This window comes from Mustela putorius, unplaced genomic scaffold (assembly GCF_011764305.1).
Source record: "Mustela putorius furo isolate JIRA1106 unplaced genomic scaffold, ASM1176430v1.1 tig00003845_pilon_pilon_pilon, whole genome shotgun sequence".
Lineage (NCBI taxonomy): Eukaryota > Metazoa > Chordata > Mammalia > Carnivora > Mustelidae > Mustela > Mustela putorius.
The window spans coordinates 25,538,966-25,557,485 of NW_025421998.1; the positions used below are offsets into that span (position 1 = coordinate 25,538,966).

An 18,520-nucleotide genomic window follows, 5' to 3' on the forward strand; every position below is an offset into this window, starting at 1 on the left:
TAACCTGAGGTAAAGGTAAAGGTAAGAGCTAAGAATTAATTTACTGAATGACCAGGAGAACAGTTATACTTAAAATAATTTCAGAGCATGACTATATGAAATATGATTAAAAGCTCCAAAGCAGACAGTTTTAATGAAGCTCCAAAAAGAGTTTAGAGTATTTTGATTGTAAAGGGAATTTGGGGGAAAATTTGCAGCATTAAACAGGAATAGCTTAAAAACTGCATAGGAATTTCAGATTAATTCCCTTTCAATTATTTTACAACTGTTATTTTGTGATACCTAATATACATACAGAGGTATAAAAAAGTAGTACAAGAACTCACCAGAAATCCATAACACAATCTCAGTAATTATCAATTTATTCCCAGTATTATTTAAACTTACACATGGTCTTTTCCACTAACTTATTTCAGATCAAACATTACATAGAAAAATATTCTATTTTATCCATAATAAGAAGTTGTTAATTCTAAAGTACTCAATTTCCAAAAACTTTCCTTATGGCTAGGTTTTTTTTTTTTTTTGTCTTATTTAAGAAATCTTTCCATACCCTCAAATTATTAAAATAGTATCTTAAATTATTCCTAAGTTTGTAATTTTGTTCATTTAGTTTTTTTAAGAGATTTTATTTTTTTTAAGTAATCTCTACATCCAACATTGGGCTTGAATTCACAACCCTGGGATCAAAAGTAACATGTTCAATGAACTGAGCCAGCCAGGGGACCCTAATTTTGTTTATTTTTGCCATTAAAGTCTACAAATTCATCTGGGCTTAATTTGAATTCAGGATCATTCTTTTTTGTCTATATATATATATATATATATACATATACATATACATATATATGACCATTGCCCAGTATAGTTTATTGAACCTATATCATTCTTTTACCACTGCTCTGTAGTGTCACTTGATATAAAGCATGTCTATACATTGTAGATCATTAGCCAGACTTTTTATTCTATTCTCTTGTCTATTTGTCTCCCATGCACCATACCACACTATCTTAATCATTGCATTTTATATTGTCTTTATTTGACTTAAGAGAAAGAGAAATTCTTCCCACCTTGATTTTTTTCCATCAAACATAATGACAGGGTTGTTTATTATACTCTCTCATAATCTTCTTCTTCTTTTTTGGGGGGGGGAAGAGTTGCCATATACAGTAGTTTTCCCTTTTCTTTCTGACATTGATAAAATGTGACTTCACTCCTCACCTTTAGCCTCTTCAAAGTAATATATAGATTTTATTATTGTTTTCAAATAACCAACTTTTGGCTTTATTTTGTATGTTTGCTTTCAATTTCATTAATTTCATTTCTTATCATTTAAAAAAGTCACTTTGAGTTTAAAAAAGTCGTGAGTTTATTTTTTCATTTAAAAAAGTTTATTTGAGTTTATTATTTTGTTCTTTTTCTAACTTCAAATGAAACGTAGTTTTAATTAAGTTTTAAGGAACTAGATATTATTTTTAAATAATAATATGACATATTTGAGATGCAGTTAAAATAGTATTTAGGGGAAAATGTATAGCTTTCAATTCTTTTTAACTTCATTCATCTTGCAGTTTTATTATGTATTTTCATTCATTCATTTATTTTAAAATATTCTTTATTTCTTTAACTTCTAAATACCTGTTTTGATCTCTTGTATAATTTCTTAAAGTCACAGGTAACACTTAGCATGATTTCAATCCCCAGAAATCTGTTTAGATCTGATTTATAAACTAATATATGATCAACTTTTTTATGCATTCATGTGTGCTCAAAAAAATGCATGTTTGATAATTGTTCATTGTAGTGTTTGTATATTTTTTATATCAGTATGGTCAGGATTTAATTTCAGCTATTGTTTTTTTGATTTCTAGATTTTTTAATATGTTTTCAGATATTCTATGTTACTATATAGTCTCTAATAACCTGACCAAATTTCAAACTTGGGATATATATCTCTTGAACTTAATAGACATAATTATTTTGTGGTTTGTTTTTGAAAACTTCTGTAGTTACTGTATTTCTGCTTATGCTTTGTGTGGTTTTGTTGCTTCTTTGTTATGACATCTTATTTTCTTATGCGCCTAGCTATATTTAATCTTGTGGTGTTCACTAGATTGAAAAAAATTGTTATAAATAATTGGAAGCTTAGAATACTGTTATCTTCTCACAGAAAGAATTTACATTTCTTTCTGCTAGGCCCTGGGGAGCATTACCAGTCCCACACCACTTTAATCCAATGTTTTGTTTTCTTTGGATCTGGAGTATCCAAATTGTATTATGATGATTTTGTATAGCTAATGCAAAACTTCTTGACTGTGAAATCAAGCAAGGGAGAAATTTTCTATAACTTTTCCACAAATAACTATTTTAATTCAAACATATCTTAATTGTGTTAGCTCAGTTATATAGAGAACATCATAATAATGTGAGTGAAGGCATGGATATGAATTCCTACTTGGATATTCAAAGTCCACCTGTTTGAAATCAAACAGCATATTCCACACAAAGCCATCCTACACATCATTGATTTTCTCTATATTTCCACATTAATAAAGGTTATGAGGCATTGGGAGTCTGTCTTCTGCTGTGAAACTTAGTAATTTCCTGTCTTCAGTAATCATGCAGAATTCTAATCTTTCTTTTCTTTTAATTTTAATTTATTTTATTTTATTTTCAGTGTTCCAGAATTCATTGTTTAGGAACAGTGCTCCAGTGCTCCATGCAATACGTGCCCTCCGTAATACCCACAACCAGGCTCACCAAACCTCCTACCCTCCCTCCCCTCCAAAACCCTCAGTTTGTTACTCAGAGTCCACAGTCTCTCATGGTTTGTCTCCCCCTCTGATTTCCTCCATCTCATTTCTCCTCTCCATCTCCCAATGTTCTCTGTGTTATTCCTTATGCTCCACAAGTAAGTGAAACCATATGATAATTGACTCTCTCTGCTTGACTTAGTTCACTCAGCATAATCTCTTCCAGTCCCATCCATGTTGATACAAAAGCTGGGTATTCATCCTTTCTGATGGAGGCATAATACTCCATTGTATATATGGACCATATCTTCTTTATCTATTCGTCTGTTTAAAGGCATCTTGGTTCTTTCCACAGTTTGACGACTGGCCATTGCTGCTATGAACATTGGGGTACAGATGGCCCTTTCCACTGTATCTCTGTCTTTGGGGTAAATACCCAGTAAATAGTGCAATTGCAGGGTCATAGGGTAGCTCTATTTTTAATTTCTTAAGGAATCTCCACTCTGTTTTCCAAAGTGACTACACGAACTTGCAATCCCGCCAACATTTTAAGAGGGTTCCATTTTCTCCATATCTCTCCAGCACTTGTTACTGTCTTGTTAATTTTGGCCATTCTAACTGGTGTAAGGTGATATCTCATTTGGTTTTGATTTGAATCTCCCTTGATGTTGAACATTTTTCATATGTCTGTTAGTCATTTGTGTGTTTTCTTTGGAGAAGTGTCTGTTCATGTCTTCTGCCCATTTTTTAACATGATTATCTGTTTTGTGTGTGTTGAGTTTGAGGAGTTCTTTATAGATTTTGGATATCAGCCCTTTGTCTGTAGTGTCATTTGCAAATATCTTCTCCCATTCCATGGGTTGCCTCTTTGTTTTGTTGACTGTTTCCGTGGCTGTGCAGAAGCTTTTGATCTTGATGAAGTCCCAAAAGTTCATTTCCACTTTTGCTTCCTTTGCCTTTGGGGACATGACTTGAAAGAAATTGTTGTGGCCAATGTCAAAGAGGTTACTCCCTATATTCTCCTCTAGGATTTTGATATATTACTGCCTCATGTTGGGATCTTTTATCCATTTCGAGTTCATCTTTGTGTATGGTGTAAGAGGATTCTAATTTTCTTTTTTCAGGATGTTCCATGCTCAGATATTTTACATTATCTACATGAGCTTCTTTTCCTGATGTAAGTCTAGCCTCCAGTTTCACTACCTTCCCAGCATTTCCCAGAACAGACTACGCTCTTCCTAGGTAATGCTATACATTCTTCCTGCAAAGCTTTTCTTCTTCTCTTTACATTAAAAAAAGAAATTAGTTCTTAAAGAACTACATTATTATTTTCCTTCTCTATTTATTGAGAACCTTCTGTGTATCTCAGCCCAAATAAATTTACTTTATTTTCAAACTCAAAGTTATGTAACAATTGTGTTATCATTTGACATTATTTAGTATTTATTTAAATAGTTCTAAATGTATATCTTGTCTTCCAATGAGTCTATATGCTTTTCAAGGAAACATACTTTTGTTTTTGTAAACCTTATAGAGTGCTATGTACATAAGAAAACCTAATAAGTCTTTATTTAAACAGAGAAAAGCATGCTATGATAAGAACAGAATTACTAAGAATCTAAACTAAATAATATTAAAAAGTCTTATAAAAATGAATATTTACCTTGACTCAAAATTACTGCCTAACAGCTCTAACAACTTTTTCTTACTTTGAGGATAGAAATTCTAATGTATTAAAGTAACTATTTCATTAATGTCTTTTATTGCCAAAATATAAGAATAACTCCTATAAGAGTTCCCGAATACTTTCTGTGTTTATGACTAATTCAGACTTTAGAATTATATTTCATCACTAAGTACTTACTGTAGTTGTAGTTGTTTTTGTGGAAAAGTTGGCTGCACTGTAGTCCAAGGAAACACATAAATTATGACTGTTGTAGTGGCTGACAGCTGACTAGCTTTATTCCCACCTAATTCATCAGTAACTTCAATAAGTAGCTGGAAAGTCATAGGTTCCTGAATCCCTTGAAACACATCATACTGGAAATTCTGAGTGGTGGTCAGAGAAGGAAGATCAACACCCAGTCTCTAAAGTATGAATTGATTACTTGTATTTCCTGAGAATGATGAGGTAATAAAACAGAAATTAAAAAAAAAAAAAAGTACATCATGTATTATATTATTTCTATTGTCTTGTTCAAGTTCTTTAAAATATGTTACATGATAATGTGTTTCTAACAGTTCTAAAATATATTATGTGGATATCTGGTAAAATAGCATAGAAGTTACTTACTTAAAATCTATATCTTACCTTCTACAATTAAATCTCTCAATTGTTCGTATGGAGAATCTTTGTCTGGACAATTGAACTGAATAAAAGGTGTCCTAATAAAATAAAAGGTGTCCTAATCCAGGTGTCCTGGATTTCCAAACATAGTAGATTTCATACAAGAGGTTTATCATTTATGTTCTATAAAACAAGAATATTACCTGTTTTAGCTTATGTTTTAAAAATCTTTCCATATCCAGTCAATTACTTGTTTCTTTTTCTTACTCATTATTTTCACCTTTATAATAACTTTCAAGGATACTTTTACAGTCCATCTTATTTTACATTTGAAGACTATATTTTAGTGTTTCATCGTAGAAACTCTTGTATGGGGCTTTCCAGCAGTATAATCCATGTTCCCTTTTTAATATATGTATGAGGAATTATTTTCTTTTCCAAGTAGATTCTACTCCCAATATGTGGCTTGAACCCATGACTTTCAGATCAAGAGTCACATGCTCTGCGGTTGAACCAGCCAGATGCCTCATGAATGAGGAATTAATTTTTAATAATGTCTATTTCCCCACATAATTTTTCTAGGACAGGTACTCATGACATTCATGAGACTGTTGAATTTTAAAATTAGAAACTAAATGTTATCTATTTTAATTTTTTCGCTTTAATCCAAAAGATATATGTCATCAAGTCTCCTCTCAACCAATTATACTCAAAAAGGGTACTCACTACTTAAAAGAAAGTGTATTTCACTATTGGAGAGCTAAAATTGTTAGATATACTCATTTTTGTAGAATCAAGTATTTTTTTGCGAGCAACTTTAACCTATTCTTTCCAGTTTTTGTTCTGAGGAAACTTAAAATCTAATAAGGCATGTGACATATTTCAAATATGTGAGGGATTCCAGCAATTAGATTGAAAGGGAAACTATATTATCTCTGAGAATGTTTGAATTCTAAGGTTCTTTGACTGTATAATCTGGAAGTCTGATGAACTACTTGCCACTAACACACCTCTTCTCACCTGTAACAGACTTTGTTATAGACTGTCCCCTCTCCTGAAGAATATAAGCATAGTCTCAGAGACATTTTCAAAGTAGTAATCAATGAAGACACTAGCAATTTTTCAGAATGGGACGTGAAATGAAACCAATTTATGTCCTTATTTTAGGAAAATGAAGTGCCTTATCCATTTATCCTTTTTTTTCCTTTCCTTGGTAATATTTCTTGAACATTCTTGGGTTCCTTCAGTTTGCACAGTTTTCTTAGAAGTCACATGTTTTTGTTTTTCTCCAACACAATGCAGATTGCTTCGTTGGATTGCTCAGTGGAGACCATAAAGAGGTACTTGCTAATAATAATCACTATTTCACTAAGTACAGATTTCCTTAAAAGTAAATCCTTGATAACCATATTTCTCTGAAAATGAATCACCCTTAGTTTCCCTTTCTCCTTCCAAATGCAATCCAAAATAGGGAAAGATGGTATCTATTCTTTCACAGTTTCTCATAATTGCTTTAGTAATAGTAAATAATAATAATTATAATTAATATTTATTGAATGAGTAATATGTACTAGACTCTAACATACTTACATTAACATATATTTAACAACCCCATGAAAAGCATAGTATTATTATCCTAAAATGGAAAGTGAAAAGAGGTAAAAGAGCTCAGATAGCTATAAAGTATATAGGAACCAGAATTCAACAATATCTCTAGAGCCCAAGTTTTAACCTGAGAATATTACTTTCTACATAATCATAAACAGTGTTTATTTATACTATTATAACACTATTCTAATGTGTTATGTTCTCATAAAAGGTCCCTTCCACTCTTTAAAAAATATTCTGAATGATATAAATTCATTGAAAGAGGATTTTTCTTTGTCTTCTAAATGATGGTTCAATTTACGTGAACTCTCAAAGCACTTACAATTCTAAGAAACTATGGTTTGTGTGTTTTATAACTTCTTCATAACCGAGCTGAAATTTTAACAAAAGCCCAAATAGGTTTCCCTTGTTAATCAGACACTTTTTAAAATTAGCCAAATATATATTAAGTATTATAAACTGAAATGTTGGTTATAAAACAATACATTTTAAATGCAAATATAGATGCCTCTGTTACTCTATGAAGGGAAATATCATTGTCCAGTACTCAACCTAAATTTTTGTGTTTTTTTTCTATTTTTTTTATTGTTGTGGATGAGAAAAATAGAGATATATTTGGAGAAAGTGTCTATATAAAACTGGATATAGAAAAGAAATTGAAGACACAAACAAAAATGTATTATATTATGTGTGTGTATATATATATGTATGTATATATACAGAAGTAAATATACTATGTGTGACATAATATAGCAATTTATTTATCTAAACATACACACACATGCACACACACAAACATACATATCTATTCTCAGTGGCTCAAATCCTGAGATTGCAGAATAGCCAAGATGGTTTAAATGATCAAAACTGGATGTTGGCAGAGTTCTTCACCTCTACAACTTTGCACAATATTTTCTTGTTCTACCACTTATTTTCCTATTGGACTCATTCATTCAAATACCTTTTTCTTCTATTCTCAAGTTATTCATTTATGAAATAAAACAGATAAACTGAACTGATGATACTACTGATATGAATATGCAGTGGCATTTTCATAAAGATTACATGGGAAAATGTATTACTTAACTTCAGATTGTCTCATAGTAAAAGGGCCTAAAGTAATACTAAAGACTCCAATGGCTTTATTTTGAGTGTTCTAGTATAGTACTTTGCAGGAACAGTGTGAATTAACAAAGAGAAAATCAGGGTTGTTGAAGAACTTTGAGGCAAAAAGAAAAAAGAAAAGGTCTCTATGGTTACTATGGTTACAAGGACAAGATCAAATATAAAGATATGAGATAATTGAGTTGATATTATTCATGAATTTTCTTGTGAACTTTGTTACTTTGAACATTACTCCATCTCACAACATAAATGAGGAATTAACAAACCTAAAGATAATACTAACAATACCTAAAGGATAGAAGGTCAGGATCAACACATAGTCCTCAGATGGAAGCTATCTAAAAGTTTTCAAAAAAATGTCTTCCCATGATACTTTGTGGCTTTTCTTTCTTGGTGGCTTCCAAGTTCATCTTTTGACCTTATATTCTAGACTCGTATTTTTCAACAATCTTTGAAATCTCTGTTATGTTTTTGAACTCAAGGAACATGTTGGAAAGAAGAATTCTTCTTTCTCAAACATTGTTATGGCCAGCCTTTAAGCTGGTTTTTAACATTGAGCAGAGGGAGACGCTGCCAAGCTTGAATCATCAGCTCCTATTTCTGGGGTGTTGTTTCTATGGCTTGGCATTTAATATATTATGCCAGTGTTCCTTGTCAGAATTAATTTTGGCAAAAGACCATCATTATACTGACTAACTGAATCTCTCGTTACAGAAGAACATAGCACATTCACTTTTCTAAATGTTCCCAATTAAAATATTAGAAGTATGACTATTGAATTATGGAAATTTCCTCAATACAAAGTCTACAAGAGAGAGAAAAACAAAGTTTTAGCTGTTTGTACATTTCAAAAACATAGAATTATTAAGCTTTTAGAATGCAAAAAGGTCTTTTCACTAAGAAAAAGAAAGTAGGTAGTATTTCATCTTTCTCTTAACTTTCATCACAAAAATATAAATAAAGCAAGGTAGCATAATTCATAACATTATTGTACATACTCTAGAATTTTATAATATGTATTTATTGATTAAATTTCAATAACTAAAAACAAACAACCAATTTATCTAGGAAATTCTTCCAAACCTATTCCCAATTAAAAACAAGTTAAGATTATCTTTAAGAAATAAGGAAAAGTTGGCTGGAAGTCTTCATGTCTGAGGAAAACTACTTGCAAATTAGGGAAAGCAAGGGTACTGGTGACCATGAGGTCTTATATGGCTGCTCAGAACCCCCTTTCTGTGTGGTCTGCTTTTAAACTTCAGGTGCCAGGGCAGAAGTGCCTGGAGTGAGCTTCCCCATCCCACAGCGTGGGCCTGGATGAGAACACAGTACATGACTAAGAGCAGATCATGGAACATCTAAAAAATATCATCAACAAAACCAGAGGTGGAGATATCTCCACAAGAGCTACAGCTCTGTTATTCCAAAATGCTTGATTATGATGACAATAATTTGCATTATGACTAGAATTTTCCATAGCAATCACTCACTTCATAAGGAGAAAGAGAATGAATAGGCACCACCAATGAGTCAAGTTGAACTGATTAACTTGATGGTGTTTTGAGAAGGATGACAAGAACAATGATGAATACATTGACTGTGCTGAATTTGCTAAATCACTGCAATAGACATTGTTTGGTCATCTAGTTATATGCAAATGTCACCCATTATAATGTGATTGAACACTTTTGGTAATGCAAAATAACACATTTTGAACTACTGCTGCATTATTTTGGTAAAAACCTGTAGCAGTTTATTGCACTACAGTGAGAAAGAGAAATCAAGAGAAATAGAAAAGCAATGGGACATATTGTAGTCCTCAAGTACTGTTAAATTTCTTATTGGACAAGAGCTTGGTTAAAGATTCCTTTTAAGAATGTTGGATAATTGGAGCAGAGTAGTCAGGAACTTGACTGTGAAATATCTCTGGTCTCTTGGTTTTCATTCATGCTATCTGGAAAGTAAGACAAACTTTGCCAAGTGGACACATGTTTCAGTAACAGTGAGGGAATTCCCTAGTGTGTCCTGTCTCTTTAGATAACTGTGGTCAGTATTCTGCAAAGTTCCATTTGGCCTGAATGATGACTTGTTTTAGGCAAGTGTGTATTAGGTTATTTCAAAGCAACAACATAAGAATGTTGGACACTAAGTTCAGCTAGCCTTAGAGTCTAACATTCTGTATCTTCTATGGAAATGATACACTACTGACCTAAGTGATTAGTATTATTTTAGTTTTTCAGTATTAATAAAACTGCTGCCTTATACTTTATTTCTTTTATGTCTTCTTCAGCTTAGAAGAGAGCCTGAATTGAAAAATATTCTTTATTTATTTATTTATTTATTTATTTATCAGAGAGTGAGAGAAAGAGAGAGTAGGAATAGAGGGAGAGGGAGAAGCAGGCTCCCCATGGAGTAAGGAGACTGATGAGGGACTTGATCCCAGGGTACTGGGATCATGACCTGAGATGATGGCAGACACTTACCTGATTAACTGAGCCATCCAGAGATCGCCCAAAATGACCTTTATTCTAATCATTAGCAAATGTTAGCTTTCCTAATATTTGTATTTAGTCTTTATTTCTAGGGTTTGTTTTTGTGGTTTAGAAACTATTTGGAATACAAGCACTTTATCCTTCATACTTGGTGCAGAGGGGTAAAACTACTAGTCTGTCTTGCCCAAGTGAGGAGAAGATCACCAAGCCCAATGATTAACAAGGCTGCAAGTTATATTTAGAAGGAATGGCATTTAATACCTATTCTAGCTTAAATTGTGAATTATTTCTGATCAGGAAAGATTAGAAAAGACCTAAAAACTCTTAATATTGTGAATCCCAATAATGGTTGAAAATTATAACTGTAATTTGTAATTTGGTTTATTGGATGTGATAAACATGCTATGATAGCAAACTTGAAATGGTTGAATGGGGGGGGAAACTGCATAGCATTTTCTGTAAGACATATAAAGACTTGTTTTCTTTATTAAAGTATTTTTATAAGTAAACATATGTGTTTGTAAAAATGCTTTCCTGGGTCAAGTATTTGTGCAATCAGAGCTGAATTATAAACTATTCTTGTAACATCTAGTTATTTTGAAAGATTTATATGATGAATCTGGGATATGACCAATAAAACTGATGAAACAAAAAACAAACAAACAAATAAGAAAGACATTTTCAATTTCCTTCTTGTTGATATAGAAATCAAAGTTATCTGTATTTTCTTATTTTTTATATAGAAAAGTATTATTTTTAATATAGAAGTTGTAATTTTTAAAAAGATTTTATTTATTTATTTGACAGAGAGAGATCACAAGCAGGCAGAGAGGTAGGCAAAGGGGGAGAGGGAAGCAAGCTCCCTGCTGAGCAGAGAGCCCAATGCAGGGCTTGATACCAGGACACTGAGATCATGACCTAAGCCAAAGGCAGAGGCTTAACCCACTGAGCCACCCAGGTGTCCCTAGAAGCTGTAATTCTTAATGATATTTATTGTTTTTATTTTATATTCTGGAGATAGAATAGATTTTCTTTAAGTGTAGGAGGTATATTGTTAAAATAAAAATAAGGTAAACTCTTAGATCATTAGTCAGCTATGAACAATTATCTTAATATAAATTGTAGTTAAATGAAAAATCTCAATTTGAAACTTAACTAAGTTAGGCATTCAAATAGTAATATGCAATGCTAATATGGGTACTATATACTGATTTTTATCATGCAAAAGAGAGTAGTAATATAAGACAATAAAACCAAGAACTTAATCTGCAAGGGAAAATTAAGAGCTTGGGTATTTCTAAACAGGGCTTTCTCTCACAGAAATGTTCAGGGAATATTCAGGTAAAGTGTGACTTTTTAATTTCTAATTTTAATTTCTAATTTAAAATTATTTGTGTGAATATTCATGGAATTCATGGAGAGAAAAACAGAGTTATGTACTGTCCAAAGTATTTTAAAAAAATCTTGCTTTTCATAGAATGATTAAACAAATAATGATGATACTCAAAAAATGTTGGGACACCTGTATAGCTCAGTGGGTTAAGCATCCAACTCTTGATTTCAGCTCAGCCCATGATCTCAGAGTCATGGGATAGAGCTCCACTGCACCCAGCCCTGTGTTGAGCTCTTCTTTGAGAAAGCCTGCTTGGGATTTGCTCTGTCCCTCTACCTTTGCTCCTCCCCCTCTCATGTCCACCTGTGCATGTGTGTATGCACTCTCTTTAAAAAAAAAAAAAAAGGAAATGTAAAGACCTTTTAAGTATATATTCTACAGATTTTATTACATGTAAGTTTGTGACAAGTTCTTCAAGTTTTCATTTTTAGTCCCTATACATTTACACACCCAAAATGAATGATGAATTTACCAAATGGGACAGAGTGATTTGCAAAATTTCTCTTTCATAAAATGATAAATTCTAGTGACAAATTATACTGGATTTTATGTCATCTTAATTATATTTTATGCAAAACCTCTCAATAACAAACTTGTCATCAAAAGTGAATGATACTAATTACTTATAAAGAATGCCAACACAATTTTCCCATTTATTTATTATTTTAAATACTTTATTTACTTATTGGAAAGAGAAAGAGCATGATCAGGGGACTGGGAGACAGAGAAGCAGGCTTCCAGCTGAGCAGGGAACCCCATGTGGGGCTTGATCCCAGGACCCTGGGATCATGATATGTAAGCAGAAGGCTAGACACTTTACAGACTGAGCCACCCAGTTTTACCATTTATACATTATTTATTTGACATGAATGAAATTAAACAATCTCATTGGCTTTGAAATTTAGAAGAAATTTAGAGATTATCTATATCAAAGACCATTAATTGCTCTACACAGAAAAGTCCATGGTAGGCTTTTAGAATGCAGGTACTCAAGGACTCCTTCTAACCACTCATGTCTTCTCTTCCACTAAAATGTACATATGATACTAAAGCCTTATCATTTAAAAAATAATCCAAGTGAATATATACACGTTTGTTTTAATGATATATATGCAATATATATGCTAATAAATGCTAATAAAAAGGCTCTATAAAGCTAATTCTGTATTTTAAAGGCATAGAACAGTTTATCAGAAGTGATATTTTTATGTAAAGGCAACATAAGAGTCTTCTCTTATTTCTCAAAACAAGCACAGGGCAATATTACATTTATTAGACCTGTAGGTGATAATAACTATAATCTTAGGAAGACTGTAACCCAGGATTTTGAAATGAAGGAGACCCCAGAACCCCAGCTTGAATATAATGGTGCACAATAGATCAGACCAACTAATTTCCAGGCTCCTAAACTGGACAATAATAGTGTCCTTTTCATCATTGTTGTTATTTGTTTAATGTAGCATGCTTCCCATAAATGAAAAACTTAAATTTAAATATAATTGTTGTAATAAGTTAGTATGTAATTGCAAAAATAATCAATTGTATCAATTATCCATTAAAATCACATTTTTATACCTTTAAATGCTCTAAAATCTGTGTGAAAACATAATATATGCCATAAGTCGCTAATACCAGGAAGCTAGCATTCTAGCTGTGAAATAAAATCTTTTGATATTTACCTACAGAAAATAAATATGCTAAATCATGAGAGTCTATTATAAACTTTCAAAATGCAAATGGGTAGTATTTAGGAAAAAAATTCTTATAGTAAGCAGGGGAGGAATATAATAAAGAAAATAATCACAACCCAGAAAAAAATAGTGATTTTTCTTTTTTTTGCCATTGTTAATGATCAAATTTATAATTCTCTTTATAATTGTGGTTTGTGGTTTGGGTTTTTATTAAAATCAATATATGTTTGGGCGCCTGGGTGGCTCAGTGGGTTAAGCTGCTGCCTTCGGCTCAGGTCATGATCTCAGAGTCCTGGGATCGAGTCCCGCATCAGGCTCTCTGCTCATCGGAGAGCCTGCTTCCCTCTCTCTCTCTCTGCCTGCCTCTCCATCTACTTGTGATTTCTCTCTGTCAAATAAATAAATAAAATCTTAAAAAAAAATCAATATATGTTTAGTTGTTGGCTAATGCAGCATCCAAACTATATCAGAATTTAAACTTGAGAATTAAGTTAAACATCACCTACTTTGAGAACTTAACTTAAACAATTAAGTAAAAATTGAATTAAATAATTAAAAAGAATTGTTTATTCTGGAATTAACTGAAGATTTTAAAAATTGAAAATACCCAGTTTTTATCTCTGGGGATTCTGATTGTGTATGTAGGTCTGTGATGAGTTCCAAGAATCTCTATTTTGAACAAGCTACTGATGGGATTGTGATATGTGCTATACATAAGACCATGGATTCAATGGACTATTAAATAAATCCTATAAAATATGGTGGAGGATTTGATGGAAAATTCTAATTCATTGTAGTAGGGCTCTTGATTCAAAACACAGCTATGGATTCCCAATATTTTTCGCTTCCTCAATTAGATTTTAGATGTAAGACTTTGTTCCACTTTTGGTTTATGTGCACTTTCTCTTTTATAAAGTGATAGAATTTTCAACATAAATTATCTTGTGAGTGCTCTATGGTTTTTTTTATGCTATTGTAATTAATGCATAATATATTATATGAATACAAGCCAGAGTGTTGCATATTAATAATCTAAATCAAGAGTAACTATCTTGGCAGTACTGCTATTCATATGACACTTCTCATTTAGGATAAATTAAGTTTTTGTAGAGTTCTAAAGTTAATGATTTGTTGTCCTTATAAATGTGTGCACTTCAATTTGTCTTCGAATTCTTACTAAGTTTAATACAGTTGTCTGTGGGGTAAAATATTTAGGTAGTTATTTTTTTCTTAAGATTTTATTTATTTATTTATTTATTTGAGAGAAAGATAACATAGGTGGGATGTGGTGGGGAGAGGCAGAGGGAAAGGGAGAAGCAGGCTCCCAGGTGAGCAAGGAGTCTGACATGGGGTTCTAGCCCAAGGCTGGATGCCAGGACCAAAAGATCATGATTTGAGCTGAAAGTAAATGCTTAATCAACTGAACCATCCAGGCATCCCTATTTAGGCAGCCATTTAAAAGAATCATCTGGAACATACATTGAAATATCTCTTCAAATTAATTTATTTTACAAATTTAAAAATTTCAAAAGGAAATTCAGGGAAAAAATGGTGATGTTTACCCAGTTAAAGTTAGGGACAGTTGTGAATAATTCTTAAAAATTCTTAATCAAAGTGCATAACTTTTACCCTAAAGTGTCTCTCAATCCCTTGACTATGTACACAAGTAATTCCTCATCCAGTGAGTTGTTGCAGAATCATCCACATATATAAACTGTGTTTAAGTAGTCAAAAAGTCTGCTTGAGAATTTTACTTTGTGCCATAATCAAACCAGTTGCCCTCAAAGTCTGTGCTGTAGCAAATAAATTTATTTTATATAAAATATAATGATTAATGCATTCATGGTCTCTACATAATCAATATTTTATGATTAAAGAGAGAGAAAAGAAAAGAAATTCGAACTCAAATTTATAAGTGAATGCTAATGCTGCACAGTGACCATATCAGCACTGAGATCCCAAAACAGACTTGAAGCTAAAAGAGGTGAATCTAAGATCATTGTAAGCCAGGCTGCATGAAGAAGAATATAGTGGTTTTTAATGGATAGTTAGCCCTTCCTCAAGCAGAAAAAGTAAATCTCTTTAGAAGAAAACATACTTAATTTTCACTCCAGTGTTCCCTGGAGTGAGGTCATTCACAGATAAGTGAAAAACAAAGATCACATAGAGAAAAAGGTCTCTTGAGTGAACATTTGCTGATACAACTAACCAAGAGGGCATTTCAAATGGCCACTTATTGTTGGTAGAGATCCTTATCCACCCTCAGTGGTGTTGGGCTTCCCTGAAGTTGTCAGAGCGATTCCCATTCCATCCTGAGGTAGAATGAGCCTACCTGACCTGAGAAATGAATCTGGGTCACTTTCTTCTGTTGAATAGGGAAATGTAAAATAAATTGCCATTTGTCCCTCAAATCCTGGGGTTCAAAACAAGTCTGTCTTCTCTTTACAATCTTTGAGAGTTCTCCTTTGGTTTCTTCTTGTATTATTCCAGGGTTTACAGTTGTGTTTAGAAGGGAGGGGCAGGAAGAAAGAGGATTGTGACAGTGTGACTGGAAGTTAACCTGCCATTTTTGAAAATGTGACTAATAATTAGTCAATTCTTGAAAATTTCCAGACAAGAAAGAAGGCTGAGAGAAAATTCTAGAAGCTAGAGTATCTTTATTTATAATCAATTTCAAGGTACTCTTTGCCCAATCATAAATTTCCCAGACATTCACCAAACATGATTTTTTTCCCCCTCTCCCTGGGGGGGGGGTGTGTGTGGAAAGTGTGGATTACAAATTTGTGCTGTTATTTTTTCACTATAAAATCAAATTAAGGTTTTTCTTCATCTTTGTCAAAAGTTTAATTTCATAATATTTCTATAAATAGTGTATCCTGGGTTTACAAGTTTCTGTGAGACAACTTGGGCCAAAAATTTTGTCCCTATACTGTCATATAGTCCTATGAAATGTCTGCCCTAACCCAGTGAATCTGTCTCAAATGAAATAAAAGAAGTATGAATTGATCTCATCATTGTACCATTTCAGCTACAAAAAGACCTGGATATCTTCCTACTTTAAGGTAGAGATTTTTGTTTGTAATCCTACAAATTGTAGACATTCCAGAACTGCTTAGGAATACAAATTAAAATAGAAATTCCACACCTTCCACATGGTCATGCTGAGCTAGTATCTGCGCGCGCCTGGAATCGGATAGCAACCTCAGCTGTGTCTGCTGCTTGCTGCCTGCCACTGCCTCCGGACCATGGACCCCGGGAAAGCGAGCGAGCTTCGGGACTTCATGAAAATGTGTAAGCAGGATCCGAGCGTTCTGCACACTGAGGAAATGCATTTCCTGCGGGAGTGGGTGGAGAGCATGGGGGGTAAAATACCAACTGCCACTCATAAAACTAAATCAGAAGACAGTATCAAGGAAGAAAAATCAGATAGTAAGAAGGTAGAGGAAAACATAAAGACAGATGAACCATCAAGTGAGGAAAATGATCTAGAAATTGACAATGAAGGTGTGATTGAACCAGATACTAATGCCCCTCAAGAAATGGGAGATGAAAATGTAGAGATAACTGAGGAAATGATGGATCAGGCAAATGATAAAAAAGTGGCTGCCATTGATGCCCTAAATGATGGTGAACTACAGAAATCCATTGATTTGTTCACAGATGACATCAAACTAAATCCTCGCTTGGCCATTCTGTATGCCAAGAGAACCAGTGTCTTCATCAAATTACAGAAGCTAAATGCTGCCATTCAAGACTGTGACAGAGCTATTGAAATAAATCCTGATTCAGCTCAGCCTTTTAAGTAGCTTGGGGAAAGCACATAGAATTCTGAGCCATAGGGAAGAAGCAGCACATGATCTTGCCTTTGCTTGTAAACTGGATTATGATGAAGATGCTATTGCAATGCTGAAAGAAGTTCAACTGAGGGCCCAGAAAATTGCTGAACATCGGAGAAAGTATGAGGAAAAACATGAAGAGGGAGAGATCAAAGAAAGAATAGAAAGGGTTAAGAAGGCTCAGGAAGAACATGAGACAGCCCAGAGGGAGGAAGAAGCCAGACAACAATCAGGAGCTCAGTATGGCTCTTTCCCAGGTGGCTTTCCTGGGGGAATGCCTGGTAATTTTCCTGGAGGAATGCCTGGAATGGCAGGGGGGATGCCTGGGATGGCAGGAATGCCTGGGCTCAATGAAATTCTTAGTGATCGAAGTTCTTGCAGCCATGGAGGATCCAGAAATTATGGTGGTCTTCCAAGGATGTGGCCCAGAACCCAGCAAATGTGTCAAAATATCAGAGCAACCCAAAGATTATGAATTTCATCAGTAAATTGTCTGCCAAATCTGGAGTTCAAGCATAATGCCCTTCTGACAAATAAAGCCCTTGCTGAAGGAAAAGCAGCTTCGATCACCTAATTGATGTCATAGTAAAACAAACCAGTGTACCTCTGACCTTCTCATGAAGAAAGCTGGGGTGCTATGAAGAGAATCCCTACCCTTCTGCTCCCCATGCAACTGAAACATTCTACAATGGTTTGCCATTAGGCTGTTCATTCAGATAATGTTTTCCTAACCAGGAGCTACAAACTTTAAACACTTTTTAAACCTTAAAAATATTTAAAAACATATTAAAAGGGTGTGTTAGTCCCTACATTTTTCTTTACTAATCATTTCAGTGTTTTTTTCCTTTGGATTAATTGGGCAAGGAAGATTTATTGCTCAGTTATAACGAGTGAAATAAAGGCTTATTAGTGGGAGGCAAATAATACATTAAAATAGATGAAGTTTGAGTTGGGAAAAAAAATAAAATAAAATAGAAATTCCACAATCAGGGGGTAGAACAGAGTGTGACCGTATCTGAATTTTACATAAAGTTGTTTTGAGTTGAAAATAAAAGGATCTGAAAATAATACACATCTAACCATGCAGTATTTCTGGTCCTCCCAGTCTACTCTTTTTTTTTTTTTTTTTAAAGATTTTATTTATTTATTTGACAGAGAGAAATCACAAGTAGATGGAGAGGCAGGCAAAGAGAGAGAGAGGGAAGCAGGCTCCCTGATGAGCAGAGAGCCCGATGCGGGACTCGATCCCAGGACCCTGAGATCATGACCTGAGCCGAAGGCAGCGGCTTAACCCACTGAGCCACCCAGGCGCCCCCTCCCAGTCTACTCTTACAC

At 33.5% G+C, this 18,520-nt stretch overlaps 2 pseudogenes; both read left to right on the forward strand.

Annotated features, from left to right (window-relative positions):
* The window catches only part of LOC101688981, a 45,753-nt pseudogene extending 36,352 nt beyond the window's left edge, over positions 1–9,401 (forward strand).
* Positions 9,402–16,594: 7,193 nt separating this feature from the next.
* Positions 16,595–17,704, forward strand: LOC101677330 (annotated as a pseudogene).
* The last annotated feature ends 816 nt before the right edge of the window (positions 17,705–18,520 follow it).